Source organism: Triticum urartu, chromosome 1, assembly GCF_003073215.2.
Source record: "Triticum urartu cultivar G1812 chromosome 1, Tu2.1, whole genome shotgun sequence".
Lineage (NCBI taxonomy): Eukaryota > Viridiplantae > Streptophyta > Magnoliopsida > Poales > Poaceae > Triticum > Triticum urartu.
In genome coordinates, this window is record NC_053022.1 from 170,642,287 (window position 1) to 170,655,751 (window position 13,465).

At 45.8% G+C, this 13,465-nt stretch overlaps 1 long non-coding RNA gene across 1 annotated transcript; it reads left to right on the top strand.

Annotated features, from left to right (window-relative positions):
* The first annotated feature begins 12,173 nt into the window (after positions 1–12,173).
* On the top strand, positions 12,174–12,665 carry LOC125521298. Its single transcript, XR_007289207.1, has 2 exons — positions 12,174–12,240; positions 12,342–12,665. It is a non-coding gene; the product is annotated as an uncharacterized LOC125521298 (long non-coding RNA).
* The last annotated feature ends 800 nt before the right edge of the window (positions 12,666–13,465 follow it).

Sequence of the window (13,465 nt, forward strand, 5' to 3'; positions counted from 1 at the left end):
AATAACCATCCTCCACCAAATTTCAGCTCAATCCATTCATTATTTTGAGCCCAGCTTCAACATTCATATTTCTGTCTAGTGTGGTACTTTGCAAAGCAAGTACCACCTAGGATCCTCCTTTTGATCTGAAAATTTGCGAAGACATTCTTCTTAGTAGATGATCATCCTCAGCCAAAACTCACGCCCATTGGCCATGTGCATTTCTCGTACTGCCAATCAAACACTTGGCTGCTAATTCATCTTTAAGCATAGGTCGGTCTCCTCGTGAGATTCTTCTGTTGTAATTTTCTTCCTAGCACCTACCCGGGGAGTGCCCAACCCGCTAGACATGCCTAGGCCTCCCAGAACGCATGTCAACGCCAAGGTCACACGGTGACCACGCACCAGGCATGCGAGTTCACGCGCTTTGGAGTTGGGGCCCTGGGCCACCATCCAAACCTCGACGTATCGCCACCAAACCATGTAGTTATGCTTAAATATATACTTATGTAACTAGAAATGATTTTTGGAAAAAATAAAGAGCAAACAATAAGGCCGCTGCAGTTCAAATTTGACCCGCTTCCTACAGAAGCGGCGGGAATTTTTCTTTTTCACCAGAGGTGGATCAAAACTTTTGACACCCAACCATTTTGTCAATTGTGCATTAAATATGTCCTAGTATTTTAGAAAATTGATTTGGTCCAATTTTGCAACAAATATATGGTAGGTCCTTCACAAAAAGAACTCAATTCGGGCACTCAGAAAATGGAAAATGAATTTTCCGTGCAAAGAAAATAAAAAGTTCCTTAGGCAACATTGTTTGGAATTCCAAGATGCACCCTTGTGCACAGTATGAGATCATTTGAACAAACTATGCCATGAATGTGGCCATAAGATTGATCATTTGGCTTGAAAGCCATGAATCTTCACGCATGATAGCTCATTTCTGAGAAAACTTTTTAAAAATAATTGTTGTATTACAGGTTTATTATTTTTCCTGGAAACTTGGTCACATATAATGACACAATGAGAAGGTTTCCCAATTTTTTTATTTTTTTCTGAATTTTTTATGCCCGCTTCGAAATGCGATGAAAATGGCAGGTTTGACCGTTCCTAGCTAGTGGTTGAATCTTGGAAAACTTTTGATCTTTATCTGATTAAATAGATACTTATGTATCTAGAAATGTTTTTTTTTGAAAAAATAAAGAGCAAACTATGAGGCAGCCGCAGTTCAAATTTGACCCGCTTCCTGCTGAATCGGCGGGAATTTGTCTTTTTCACCAGAGATGGATCAAGGCTTTTGACACCCAACCATTTGGTCAATTGTGAATCAAATATGGCCTAGTATTTTAGAAAATTGATTTGGTCCAATTTTACAACAAATATATGGTAGGTCCTTCACAAAAAGAACTCAATTTGGGCACTTGGAAAATGGAAAATGGATTTTCCATGCAAAGAAAATAAAAAGTCCCTTAGGCAACATTGTTTGGAATTCCAATATGCACCCTTGTGCACAATATGAGATCATTTGAACAAACTATGCAATGAATGTGGCCATAAGATTGATCATTTGGCTTGAAAGCCATGAATCTTCACGCATGATAGCTCATTTCTTAGAACACTTCTTTAAAATAATTGTTGTATTACAAATTTATTATTTTTCCTGGAAACTTGGTCACATTAATGACATAATAAGAAGGTTTCCCAATTTTTTTATTTTTTCTGAATTTTTTATGCCTGTTTCGAAATGCGATGAAAACGGCGGGTTTGACCGTTCCTAGCTAGTGGTTGAATCTTGGAAAACTTTTGATGTTTCTATAATTAAATAGATACTTATGTATCTAGAAATGATTTTTTGAAAAAATAAAGAGCAAATTATGAGGCAGCTGCAGTTCAAATTTGACCCGCTTCCTATTAAATCGGCGGGAATTTGTCTTTTTCACCAAAGGTGGATCAAGGCTTTTGACACCCAACCATTTGGTCAATTGTGAATCAAATATGGCCTAGTATTTTAGAAAATTGATTTGGTCCAATTTTGCAACAAATATAAGGTAGGTCCTTCACAGAAAGAACTCAATTCGGGCACTCTGAAAATGGAAAATGAATTTTCCGTGCAAATAAAATAAAAAGTCCCTTAGGCAACATTGTTTGAAATTCCAATATGAACCCTTGTGCACAATATGAGATCATTTGAACAAACTATGCCATGAATGTGGCCATAAGATTGATCATTTGGCTTGAAAGCCATGAATCTTCACGCATGATAGCTCATTTCTGAGAACACTTTTTAAAATAATTGCCGTATTACAAGTTTGTTATTTTTCCTGGGAACTTGGCCACATATAATAACACAATGCGAAGGTTTCCCAATTTTTTGATTTTTTTTTGAATTTTTTATGCCCGTTTCAAGATGCGGTCAAAACGGCGAGAATGAGCGTTCCTAGCTAGTGGTTGAATCTTGGAGAATTTTTGATGTTTCTCTGATTAAATAGATACTTATGTACCTAGAAATGATTTTTGGAAAAAAAATAAAGAGCAAACTATGAGGCAGCCGCTATTCAAATTTGACCCGCTTCCAACTGAATCGGCGGAAATTTGTCTTTTTCACCACAGGTGGATCAAAACTTTTTACACCCAACCATTTGGTCAATTGTGCATTAAATATGGCCTAGTATTTTATAAAAATAATTTGGTCCAATTTTGCAACAATTATTTGGGAGGTCCTTCACAAAAAAAACCTCCTTTTAGGCACTCGAAAAATGGAAAATGGTTTTTTCGTCCAAAGAAAATGAAAACTCCCTTTGTCAATGTTGTTTGCCAATCTAAGATGAAACTTGTGCAAAATATGACATCATTTGAACAAATATTAGATAGGTCTTTCAAAAAAAACTCATTTTAAGCATTGAAAAATGGAATGAAAAATTTGTATGTAATCAATCACGACCAATTTATATGGTCAAAAAATCGTCAAACTGTTTGGTGCGTTCTGATTGGTCCATAGGCATATCACGCGGATCATGCATCAACCACCGTCGGATGCTTCTGGATCCAACGGCAGCCCTCACCCCCTCACCCTCTCACCCAAACCCTAGCTTCCCAGATCCACTCCTCTCCCCCGATCCACTCTTCCCCTCTCACCCCACAGCCGCCACCCCAACCCTCTCGATCGCCAACCACCCAGCAGCCGCCGGCGCCGTCCTCCGTCCTCTCCCCCAACCCCGGCCGCCGGCAACCCCTCCCCTCCCCTTCTCTCCCACGGCCGCGGTCGGATCCGCGCTCCCTCCTCGCTCATGACCTAGGCCTAGCCGCATAGCATGGCCATGGCGGCGGCCAGGTCCACCCCCTCCCCTGCTCCGTTCCCTCGACGCCCAACGGTCAGATGCGTCCCCTCCTCTCTATCTCTCCCAAATCCATATGCAGCCGCCGCCATCCTATCCCCTTCCCTCACCTCACAATCTCCCTCTCCCCGACCCATACCTCCCTCTCTCTGCCATCCCAACTGACGGTGTCCTGGACTAGGGGGTACTCCACATGTCGTCTCCCGATCTATTAGATTGGGCCGAGGACCCCCGTGGCCATATACTCATGGGCCAGTTCGGACGGCTGCCGCATACAAGGAATATTCCACAAGACTTGGCGATCAAGACAAGGACTTCTCCCCACCGGCGTATTCGGCTAGGACTCTTGTTATCCTAGGCCTCCGGTGCATTATATAAACCGAGGCCAGGCTAGTCGATAGGGATACAATATATACAATAATCATACCATAGGCTAGCTTCTAGGGTTTAGCCTCCTTGATCTCGTGGTAGATCTACTCTTGTACTACCCATATCATCAATATTAATCAAGCAGGATGTAGGGTTTTACCTCCATCAAGAGGGCCCGAACCTGGGTAAAACATCGTGTTCCCTGCCTCCTGTTACCATCCGGTCTAGACGCACAGTTCGGGACCCCCTACCCTAGATCCGCCGGTTTTGACACCGACATTGGTGCTTTCATTGAGAGTTTCGCTGTGTGATCGACAAAAGGATCGATGGCTCGCCTGCAGATCAACTGTGACTTCGGCATCTTCGTCACCAGCTCGACTGGTCACCTTGGTTCGACCAAGAATTGTGCCCCGTGTTCGGATCACCATGTCCGGACGAGGGCCTTCATCAAACATCATCTCCGATCTCTATCAAGATCACGGAGGAATCATCTATGGAGCTCGGGGGCTCAACGTCAACATTGCCCTCAAGCGACCGTGCTGTTTTTCTGGACAGCGAACTCGTATCAGCCACCACCACCTCCTCGAGTATCGCTTTGACGATCGCTTTGGTGGAATTGTGCGGAATTGAGTCTACAACAACCCTGGAAAATTTCGTCGAGTTCCGATGGAGGAATCTCTGGCAATCCACGATATACCGGAGCCCTGTCAAATCTGGACGGGAATTTGGATGAGTTTAGGGCGTGGTGTCCAGCTTCTAGCTCGGACTTCCTTTGGAAGATCCAACCGTTGATCGGCTGCGGAATTCCTATATCTACCACCTCTCCAAATTTCGGATCGATCCAACTGTCAAAACTCCGGAAACCTTCCGATTAGTGCATCACTTTTCAGATCTGTTTTCTGCGCGAAAACGAATCCGATCCGAGTTCATCTTTTTTATGAACAGGATTTCGGACATCCCTTTTGAAGGAAGTTTTGTATAGGGTATTGTGTTTTGTTCCCGACACATCCCACTAACTGTAAGATCTTTTGAACATGATCTTCAACATCATGCTGGTGTCAAACCAGTCCGGCAATATTACTCCACGGCTGCCAACCTGCGCTAGACACGGCGTCACTTTGTTGAGCCGAGCTCAACTTCTTCGGATCATCATCTCGGCAAGCCGAACAAGAGTCCGGCATCGCGAAGGATAAATCATCACCAACATCGCCACCCCACGGATTACACGGAGCGGGCATACCGGCATCGCCGCACGGTTGCTTCATCAAGCCGGCATCGACCACGTCACGACCTGCATCGACAGGGCCGCACTATCGCTTCTTCAAGCTGGTGTCCATCACGCCGACCTACTTCGACATCTCGGCTGGACCGGGGGCTTCACCATCTCTTCATCAACCTACTCTGGACACTTCGGCGTCACTAGCCGACCAGCTCCGTCATGTTAGCTGGGCCGAGGGCTTTGCCTCGGCAAGTCAACCTTTACCAGCATTGCCATGCCGTTGTTTTATCGCCCATCAGGCAATGGGTGTGCGGAGCGAGTCCCAATTTTGGGAATCACCTTCCTTCGGATTGCTACAACAAATAAACTAGGTGCTATTAATCCCAATATTTTTTGCTTGTTTGGGTTCATTTTTTCCAAGGAATTATTACTCTGGTTTGTCCATGATATGTACACAGGTCTATCAAATGGTGACCGCATTAACGACGGTCGCGTGGTGCTTCGATCAGTTTCCGTACATAGTCCGGTGAACGCCGCATCCGGAGCTCGGACCGACCTGTGAATTCAGGCTTTGCCACGCCTTTACTACATCACGCTGACGCCCTGCATTGACATTGACTTCGGCGCCAGGCCATATTCCTTCTATTCCTCACTTTGCATAAATTATTTATTATGCAACATTTTTTTTAATTATCATTATTACTATTATCTCCAGTTTGCACTATTTTTTGTGCACAGGAAAATGATCGGGGGACTTTGGCGTCACTCTGCCGGTCTGCATTGACCGTGCTATGTCACCACTTCGGCGTGTCGAGCTCTCCGCTCCGCCACCTCGGGACCAGCTTGGGGGATGGAACCTTGCCCCGCATCAAGCTCGGACCGCGTCATCAATACCGAACACATTAACCAGCTAAGTCGCTTTCATGCTCAAAGCTTTAATTTCTAACTTGTGTTCGGTTCGACCAAGCATTATACTTTTTTGGAAAAAAAGTTGCTTGTAAAAAATTTTCTTGTCCAAACTTTGTTTGTGACGCATAAATTCAAATACCCAATCCATTTGGGGGCTTCCTTCATGAAGCTTTTCCACTTGCATATGATTATACTTGTACGGCTTCGTCCCTTGTTCGTGTATTACGCCACAATATGCACCATATTGACTTAAGCGATTTGCAAGCTGGGTTGCCTCGCTCCTGTGTTTACCCCTACGTTCCTGATTGTTCGGCTAGGGAGTAAAGGGAGCACCTCTGCGATTGTCACGATCGGGTCGCCCGAGCCGGACCTCAGACTGGGTGAAGCCGAAAGCTAGCGCTCTTATAGTTTTCAATGATGGTCGGCACACAACGGAACTCATGAGTACAAAAAATCTATTGCACAAGTCTCATAATAACAATGAGCAACGAAGAAACGTATCGGTGGGGGTACTATTTTCTTCGAAGATGCTTCTTACACTTCACGGTAATATAGCATAAGTTCCCTGAGCGCGCTTTGTCTGTTACAGCCTTATGGCCTGATTGCCTGGTTATTGGAAACACCATCGATATTCTTGACCGATGGAGTACATAACACTTTTCGGTCCTTGACCAAAGAGGGAGAAGCCGACGGTCGGTTAAGACGCGTTTAAAGTTCGATTGAACATAGATATGATATAAGTACTTCGGTACATGCAATCATTCTTCTACCCAAGTCACTTGGGGGCTCTTAAGTTTATTTGAGCCATTTTATAATAAGTGTTCTTCTTCTCAGTCGTTGCAAAGTTCTATTATTATCATTTATCACTCCTTTTTTCGACGCATGTGTGCAGTCACTAGCCGGGGAGCCTAATTTCTCTCTCAAAGCCGCTAGAGTTTAGTTTGCTAAACTGGCCTAATGAGAAGTACTCCGCCCTCGGGATAGGAGGTTGAAGCCGTAGGCTGACCTGCTCGAAGTCTTGAGATAGGATGTGTCATGTTAAAGGACGACAGAAGCACTTCTTTTTTCTAAGACCAATTTTCGGATTGGCACCGAACACTTGATCTTGTTCGGACGTCATGTTTTTACTGACGTTTCTTGGTTTTCCAAGCTTTTTGGCACTTTTAAACTATTCGTGCTTTTCCAGCATTAGTCTTGCAGTGCAACGCCGGACACCTTTAGGGATTCGGCAAAAACATTCTCAGATATTGCTATATATGCATCGGTTTCGAATTGTGTCTTCGGTCAATAGTTGGGTTGCCCGGCTCCTGCACTTGCTTCCTACGTTCCGTTTTGTTCGGCTAGGCGTGCAAAGGGAGAACCACTGCGATTGTGCTTCCAGCTCACATGGTTAAGCACCTTAGTGGAGAAAGCCGAAAACTGACTGTCACAATAAGCGTAAACTGGTCAGCGATCCGATGACTATGACGGGCCATTCATAACATTGGCCGAAGTGTTTACGGCTTGACCTCGACTATCGCTGAACACTACCGGGGGCTATTAACTGGCCTCCCAAACTAAATCCTTGATATTTTGCTCTTACATTCGAGCTGAGGTTTCATGATCATGCTTAGCATGACAACCCAAAGAAAGGAACCGATAGCGGGACTATTTTCTTTGGAATACATTTCTTCTGTTAAACAGTAATATAACATATCTCTCTGCGTACCTTTGTTTATAAAACCGTGTGGCCAGATTGCCTTGTTTGTCGTAAATCTTTGCCCTCATAAAGGCTTTATAAAGTAGGACAAACACTCCTCGGCTACTGGCCAAGGAGGTGGAAGCCGATGGTCGGTCAACAAAGTTTTGTACAATGCGGATCCGAGCATTAATGACATAAAGTACTTGGATACATAGAGTCATTACACATAATTTGTGATTTTACTATGGATATTGATCCTTAATTCGGCCACCCGTGCCCGCATTAAGGCTCAGGGGCTACTGGGCTTCGGGCTTATTATTTACAAATATTAAAGGGGCACATCGATCCCCTGATCTGGTGTTGCCACCCGACCAGTGTCTCGGGGGCTACTGCATTGCTTGTCCAATGCAGAAAATTTTATGTGCAATATAGTTTCCGTGGAGATTTTGATCCTCAGGTTGGTCGGCCGCACCCAACCTGAGTCTTGAGGATTGAGCATGCCGCTTTTGTGTCCCGAAGTATTCTGCCGAGCTAGGACTTGATCCTCAGGCCGATTGTGAAAATCAACCTGAGTCTCAGCGGCTACTGGGATCAGCGGTCTTATGTCACCCTTCATGTGCATCTCGGGTTTTAGACCGATACACACCTTGAGGGCTACTGGCTATATATCTCGGCAGAGAATAAATTGCACCAATAAAAAATACTGACAAAAAATTGGCCCATAGTCGGGGTGGTGCACCACCTCGGAAGCAGTCCGGCATAAAGCTCGGGCGCTAGTGGCTGGCTCTATAGAGGGCATTTCCGGCATTAAGCTCAGCTAAAATCCTTCAACTTTTTTGAACCAAGGTGATATGACACCTCGGATACAGTCCGGCATTGGAGCCTGGACACAGTCCGGCGTTGGAGCTCGGATATATTTCGGCGTTGGAGCTCAGATATACAGTCCGGCGTTGGAGCTCAGATACATAGTCCGGCATTGGAGCTCGGATACATTCCGGCGCTAGAGCTGGGAAGCGGTCCGGCGTTGGTGCTCGGCTGCAAAAGATACCTCGAATGCAGTCCGGCGTTGGAGCTCGGACGCAAGAGGACCCTGCCTCCCGGGAACAACTTCAAACCCGAGGTGTGGCATAAAAATAAACAAGGCATTGATAAAGGCTGGAAACTTAAAGGGGCTCCTCGGATACCCGACGTGTAAACTCGTCGAATGCATTTCGGCGATCCTCAAGATCGAAGATAAAGAAGATTTGTTGAACCAGTTTTCAAGACCGGCAACCGAAGATGAAGAATAGTTCGGAAGAATCGAGGAGCGTCCCTAACTTGAAGACCGGTTCAAGGGGCTACTGACGGTGTCCTGGACTAGGGGGGTACTCCACATGTCGTCTCCCGATCTATTAGATTGGGCCGAGGACCCCCATGGCCGTATACTCATGGGCCGGTTCGGACGGCTGCCGCATAAAGGGAAGATTCCACAAGACTTGGCGATCAAGACAAGGACTTCTCCCCACCGGCGTATTCGGCTAGGACTCTTGTTATCCTAGGCCTCCGGTGCATTATATAAACCGAGGTCAGGCTAGTCGATAGGGATACAATATATACAACAATCATACCATAGGCTAGCTTCTAGGGTTTAGCCTCCTTGATCTCGTGGTAGATCTACTCTTATACTACCCATATCATCAATATTAATCAAGCAGGACGTAGGGTTTTACCTCCATCAAGAGGGCCCGAACCTGGGTAAAACATCGTGTTCCCTGCCTCCTGTTACCATCCGGCCTAGACGCACAGTTCGGGACCCCCTACCCGAGATCCGCCGGTTTTGACACCGACATCAACCCCTACCCCGCCGCCCGCCTCCCCCCATCCCCGCCGCCGACGACCTCCTCATCTCCCCCAACCTCAGCCCCGCCGTTGCGTCCCTACTTCTCCTATCCCACCATGCACAGATCGGCGAGGCACCACATCTGGTGGCTGACGTCTCCGCCTCCGCCGGCCAGGTGCTTGTCAAGCGGCTCCAGGAGTCTCCGCCTCCGCCGGCGCCGCCGGGCGCCCCCCGCCGTGGCGGCGTTGGTCCGGCCGGCGATGGCGTCGGCGGAGCTCAGGGCCAAGGTGGGGCGGTAGTTGGTGGAGGCGGTGGGCCTGCCCCGCACCGTGATGGCATGCGGCGACGTCATCTACCGCAGCACGCTGCCCCGCCAGGACGGCCAGCCCGACCTCCTCCAGTCCGGCTCCAGCACCTTCGAGGTACCCTCTTTGCACCGTCCATCGTGGGTTTGGCTCGCGACCAAATCTTTGTTTGTTTTCCGGTGGATTCCCTTACTAGCATGCATGTGGAGTTCGATTTAGACGTTGCTGGACTAATAGAGACATTTGGGTGCACTTTGGCATGAGTAGGTCAAGTGATTTGGCACTATTGCATCACTGCAGCAGCTCGACTATTGCAATCCTTACTAGCAAGCATTTGAGGAAATTTACTTGACACTATTGCTCGATTTGGTAGCCCTGTGGTATGTTGTTACTTTTGTTGTTGGAGAATTATCTGTTATGGTTGCCATGACATAGTTAGCTTTACTTTTGATGCCTCACAGTTCTCTTTAGTTGGTGTTTTGTTGGAATTGATGAGAAGTTGACAATCCTGGCGGGTGTAGGACCTGCATGCCATTGGATTTTGGTGCTTGAATGATTCACTTAGGAATACCCAGAACTAGCAGTATTGATTCTTTTACAAGCTAACACTAAGAATTGTGATTTTCAGATTCTTGAGACTTCATTCAAGAAGGAGAATGTCGGCCTAGTTACGAGGGAGCAGTATGTTGAGAAGGTAATTGCTAGACCGTTTATGTACATCGAGCTTTTCTTTTCTATTCCCGAGCCAAGTAAATTTTGGTTACTTAATTAATTAAATCTTGTGGTCCGATATGCTTGTTCACGATCCAAGTCAACTCCTAGATTTCCAATTGCCTTTGCTGCCTAATCATTTAATTAATTAAAAATGCGTGTGTATGTGTAAGTTTGCTTGTGATAACTCTATCAGACCATCCATGATTCGGCCTCGATGATGGCACGGCCGGACTTGCCCACTCTCAACGACACCTTCCCATGATCTACCTTGACAACTACGACCGGCCAGCTGTTACATGCATGGTGACAACAATAGCCCAGCTCAGTCTAGCGTCATGTGGTTTTCTTCTCAATTATTACTTGTGTTTTCCTTTTGTTAATCAATCAGTTGGGGGTGATGTGACGAGTAACTTTGGTCTACTATCTACTTACGTAGGTTTATCATTATTAAGAGTAGTAACTGGTGGTGCTGGTATAGTGGTATAGTTCAAGAGGATGTCGATCGGTTTCGCTTCAAAATGTCGATGAATATGTGTTTGTGTAAGGTTACATTTCCATTTCCTCCAAGATGGTGTACTTATTTGTCTGCAAACTGATTGTTTGGGCTGATTCCTGGTCTGCATCAGGGGTACAATTTTATTACTTTCTATCTATGTTAATTACATTCTATCTAGGTTTTCCTGTTGTTGTTTTGTGTCAGGTTCTGATTCGCTTTGTTGCTATTGTTTTTGTGGCGATGCAGACTCGCGGTGAAGAAGACAAAGCCGAGAAGGACTCCAACAAGCCCAAGTGCCCCTGAGTGTTTTCTTAGTCTTCATGTGAGCCCAGGATTTGATTCGCTGTTGTGCTTCGATTCACATTGTTTATGTGGTGTGGTGATGTGTCATGACCTGGGCCCGTTTTGGTTCTGTTTTCGCGGGGACAACTTCCGGAAGGACTCCAACATCAAGTAGGTCTCCATGGCAAGCATATCGGTTCCCTTTGCTCCCTCCCCTGTCTCCTTATTCTCGTTCAAACTGGTGTTGTGATACTTCTCCTTGGGAATCATGTGTCCTGATTTGTGTTCAAATCGCAGGTTGGCAAGGCTGGTGGTGAGAAGTCAAAGTATCTTGAGTGATGTTGTAAGTTACCGCCCCCCATATCTCTTTGTTACCGCTCTATTTGGTGTTGGTCTCTTCCGCTTGATCCCAGTGTTTGCTTGGTGATGCGATGAAATTTTGGCCGACTGTGTGTTGGTTTACATGTTTCTGTCTCGCTGCATGGTGTCATTTGGGTATTGTTCGACCCAGATGGTCAATGATATTTAGAATTCGGTTGCTATTCAATTGTTGATCTACTGCTATTCTCAATTTGGTTGTTTAAATTTATGGTCTGTATTGTTCAAATGTTTGTAGCCTAGTTAGAATTTATACAGTCTCTACTCATCGATTCAAACTACTGCTCAAATTTTAGTTTCCAAATTCACCATGCCATTTCGCACGATTTGTTCAACTATTCTTCTGTTAATTGTTATCCAGGAATCTATTGCCTTGCACCACACGAACATTTCTGTTGTTTGTTCAACTATTCTTCTATTAATTGTTATCCAGGAATCTATTGACTTGCACCACACTAACATTTCTGCTGTTTTTTCCTCTGTTTGAATGAATAGAAGGAGAAGTCTCCCTATGTTGCCAAGGCTGAGATGCTCAAGGCCGAGTACATAAGAAGGTCGATGCTTACAACTACCCATAGGTATAACATTCATGCCAAACACCTCCATCAGAATCGTAGCCCCGTGAGATTAACACAACATTGTGGTACTGATCCACGCTCTTTCGAGCCTATCCCTATTTCAGGAAAGATAGGCATCGAGCAAATCTGACAAGTCCAAGTCTGAGGTGAGCGACAAGGACGACGACAACGAGGTGAGACCATCCTGATCCACCCGCCCACTTCCTCCCCGTGTATTCCCTAACTGCTCAACATGTTGATTTGCTCTAAACATATGAAAACTTGCTGTGTGCAGGGTGACTAGTGATGCGGCACACCAAGCAACAGTGGGGGAAGGGGGTCTCTAGAATGTCGCCGTTGCCGCTTATTGCTGAAGTCACCAATTTATGATGGATGGTCGTTGTTAGTTTAGCTCCTTGGTAGTCCCTCTTTCAAGCAGCTGCAGTTGGTAGAAATGGTAGCTACCGTGTCCCATGTAGTTCATGTTCTCAAACTGCCCTTTGTTGCTTCATTTTGATGTTAGTTTAGTCTCTGTTGAATGTACCTACTGTGTGCTCGTGGCTGTTTCAAAAGTCCTTTCATGTTGAAAGAAATAAAATGCTCTCGCTACTTGTTCGAATTTCCTCTCTGTTTCACTGTCGCTGGAATAAGCTTGTGTCCTGCGAGCAAGTTCCTGAAAGTTTGATATGGAGGCCCAAAATGAAATGGACTATGAAATGGCTGAGGCGCAAAAATGAAATGGACTATAGAAGGCCCAAAAACGAAATGGACTATAGAAGGCCACGTCCTAGAAGAAAAAAAAGCTGAATTCTTGGGCTTGGCCCATGTAGCTCACATAAATTGACAGGAAAACAATAATAAATGGGCTCGGCCCATAAAGAAGACTGAACCGGACCGGGCTGAATCTTGTCAGTGACCTTTTCAATTGGTCGTAATTTTGCCACGTCAAATTGCCACATCGGATCCGACGTGGCCTAGGCAGATAGCCAGTGACCAAAACAAAAGGTCATGGGTTCAACGACCTTCTGTTTTGGTTGTAAACGTCTACGACCTTCTCACAGAGAAGGTCGTTAATTTCAGTTTACGACCGCCAGCTTTTGACCTTCTGTTTTTGGTCACAAAAAGGTCACAAATGAAAAACAATGACCTTTTAGTGACCAATAGTCAAGGTCACAAGTTGACATATTTCTTGTAGTGCGACCGAGTGGCCAAACGGGCCATAGATTTGGCCCCCTACACCATCTACTAGCAGCCTCGCACCGCCATCAAGTCACAGGCACTGGCCAACTTCCTCGTCGACTGGGCCGAGACCCAGTACCTACCACTAGCGTCGGACTCCACCCATTGGCGGATGCACTTTGATGGTTCCAAGATGCGCACCAGTTTGGGAGCCGGCATCGTCCTCACCTCTCCCAAAGG